Below are 3,696 nucleotides of genomic sequence, written 5' to 3'. Positions count from 1 at the left end.
CCAAGGATCTCCACAACCGCGAGGTGTACAATCTCAGGAATTATTTCCTTAACAACGACTGTGGGATGCATCGTGATGTGGTGGCAGTAGACAGGAACCTCACGCCGCTCTCCTTGGCAAACGAGAACTGGCGCAAACCTGTGGTACTAAGTACTGCGGATCGCAAGGCGGCATGGGAGAGTAAGGTGCTACACGGGCGGTTCTACAAGGCCCTCACGGGACCCGATGTGGACCTGCTCGCGTCGGTGAACTGGTTACGATTCGGGGACCTCTTCGGAGAAACCGAGGGTTTTGCCTGTGCAATTGCGGACGAAGTAATGATGACGAACAACTATCGGAAATATATCCTGAAGGACGGTACGGTCGACATTTGTCGGGCATGCCGTCGTCCCGGAGAGTCACTCAGGCATATCATTTCCGGTTGTTCTCATCTTGCTAACGGCGAGTACTTGCACATACATAATCTCGTAGCCAGGATTATACACCAGCAGCTTGCTCTTCTATACGGCCTTGTGGACCGCGAAGTACCGTACTACAAGTATTCACCTGCGCCAGTTCTCGAGAATGGTCGTGCCACGCTCTATTGGGATCGATCTGTCATCACTGACAGGACTATTGTAGCCAATAAGCCTGACATTGTGATAATAGATCGATCGCAACGCCGGGCCGTGCTCGTTGACATCACCATCCCCCATGATGAGAATCTCGTGAAAGCCGAGAAGGACAAGTCCAGCAAGTACCTAGACTTGGCTCACGAGATAACCGCCATGTGGGATGTTGATTCGACGATCATTGTCCCGATAGTCGTTTCAGTGAACGGTCTAATAGCGAAGAGTCTCGACCAACATCTTGAGAGACTCTCGCTAGGTGGTTGGATCAAGGGTCAGATGCAGAAGGCGGTGATCTTGGACACGGCGCGGATAGTCCGCCGGTTCCTCTCTCTGCAGCCCTGACCACCGGCAGCTTGGGCCTTGCCCCGCTGCTGGCGGCACCCTAGGTTAGGTTTTTTATAATATGTTTATAAGTATTTTGTATTGTTTTTTTAAGTGTTTTTGTATTTTATTTTTATATCCATATTATAAAATAACCTAACTTAAGACCAAAAATAAATAAAGAGAATAATAATAATAATTCTTTATTTGGCAGGCAAGAAACCCAAAAAAAAAAATACAATACAATATAATAAAAGGTAAAAGTAAATATAAAATACAGTAAAAAATAGTAAAACTTACGACCTAAAAACAACTTATGAATGACCACAGTACAAGCTTTTATGTATTGAAGTAGAAGGATAAATATAGGTTTGGGAAAGCAGCTTAATAACCTTATTTTTGATACAATGGTCAACGAAAATTCACCTTTTATTTTAATGGATGCTTATTGTCAATTCATCAACTTAATACATACCTTATATGTTCTTAATAGATGTGACCATGTTTGCCATGATATAATGTGTGTTTAGTTTTGGAATTCAATATTGCAGAAAGTTTTTCGATTAAATCAGTAAAGCGTCATTCGATATTGCCCGACTAGTTTCAATAAAAAATACTTTCATAAGAAATCGGATCGGGAGCCCCGACACGTACTAATATTTGCCTTTTTATTGAAGCAAAATCACTATCACGATTTAAATTGCCGATGGATTTGACATGAAATTTTCAATATTTTATTATAATCCCGTCTCGACATGTCGGCCGTTACTTGTTTCTATCCTTTTTCAATTTTTCTGAATAATTCAACGGACGGGGGACTTTTTCGATATTATTGCGAAAATGTCCTGTCTCGTTAGTCCTTCTAGACTGACGTCTCTTGTGAACCAAAATGATGCTCAAATCATAATTGACAGTACGTAATTTATTAGTCTCTTCATGATAAATCATATTTTGCGTGAACATTCTTAAGGGGCTCGTAGATTACCAGTTCGCCGGACGATATCAGCCTGTCATATCAGTTGTTCGGAACTGTCACCTTTCGCGTTTAACTGACATGCCAATGTCGTCCGGCGGACTGGTAATCAGTGGGCCCCTTTACGCGTGTAGTATAGGTACACCTATAATTTCATTAGTTCTGAACCTATAGGTACTAAAATACGAGCTTAGTGGTCATTTCTTATGGTCACTTTAGAGTTTTTTGGTTATCAACCGACAATTTATAAGTTTTTAATACCACACAGAATTTGTAGACAAAGGGCGACCCAAAAGTAATGATATAAGTGCAAAATAAATACACATTTAACGCTGTTGCATAAATGCATAATTTATTAAAACGATATTGTAATTTGTACCGACAATGGAAATCAGCCGCAATTCATGAACTCATTCGGAATTATTTATTACCTTAAAACAGCGGACACCGTAAATCCCAATAAAATCAAATAAATTATGTACATTTTAAATATGACGTAGGTATATGCATGTAAAAGTTGCTTTTAGTCAAATTGGAAAAAGCCATCGGTCATCCAAATTTGTAAATTTGCGTCTAAAATTAACGTTGTGTGCATTGAACCCGAAAATTTTCATTGCGATTAGGTTCGTATCTAGTTGAACCCCTACGTAAATGGATCCACCGAATTCCGGGCGAAAGCTTGGGATTCCAAAGTTTGCACAAATTGTGGGTTTGATGAACTGTAGGAGGACAACTCAAATCCCTGCAGTTTGTTTTCAGTCTGAATCTAAGAAGTAGAATCTGAATTATTCTTCACTTTACTTGAGATTATTATATTCATTTTTTAAGATACGTATTTGAAGTTTTCTCTTCAATCCACTATTCGAGGCCAGGCCAAAGAGACAATCGTTAATCATAAAACATTATTCGAAAGTATAAAATCTATCAGAATGACTGATGTGAACGAAAAGTCTTCTGACTATTTCATACATATTTACTCAATCAACGATGCTCATTTGCGCTACATCCTAATGTAACTATCTCTTCCATTTATGTACTAATTCTACATTATTTGCTACTAGATTTGCCGTTTTTTTAAATAAAAAAAGCCTTCTGAAACAAACAGTTTGATTGTTCCAGAGAATGAAAGAGGCTGCTTGACAGGGCTGCCACTAGTTTGAGATAGGTTCTTGAGATTGTTGTTTATTCCGTTCCTCCCTCGTGTACTTATAATTAACGCGTTTTAAGTTAGGTTGAATTTTTATATACCTTTTTTTATAGGCATGCCAGGCACTTCATTGTTTTAGTTCATTACATTTTTTTGGCAGATCATTGCTCATCAATTCATCACTCAGAATATAGGTAAACGGTTTTCAGTAGGGATGTACCGACTAGTCGGGAAAGCCGACTATCCGGCCTCATTTGCAGTCGGCGATTAGTCGGCGACTAGTCGGCATAAATGGCGATTAGTCGGCGACTAGTCGGCATAAATGGCGATTAGTCGGCACTTTATAAGTGACAGAAAAACAGGGCAAAAAGAAATAAACAGTAAATATTTACCATAAGCTTTTCACCTATTTTACCCAAATTCCTATTTAGGGTGCTTACGAAAACGTTTGTTTAAATTATTGACCGTGTGGTCGCTTTCTTATGTCCGATTGTCTGGTTGTCGTATGACATATAGCCTTAGGATTTATTTTTTATTTTTATTGTTACTATAATATGATGAATAGCGCGATGAAAGGGGTAAAACGATTGTTTTCTAAGTGCATCTGAACCGAAATTAGACGTAAGTGACGTAACTAATGATCT

Source organism: Cydia amplana, chromosome 10, assembly GCF_948474715.1.
Source record: "Cydia amplana chromosome 10, ilCydAmpl1.1, whole genome shotgun sequence".
Classification (NCBI taxonomy): Eukaryota; Metazoa; Arthropoda; class Insecta; order Lepidoptera; family Tortricidae; genus Cydia; species Cydia amplana.
Note: the sequence above shows the minus strand (reverse complement) of the source record.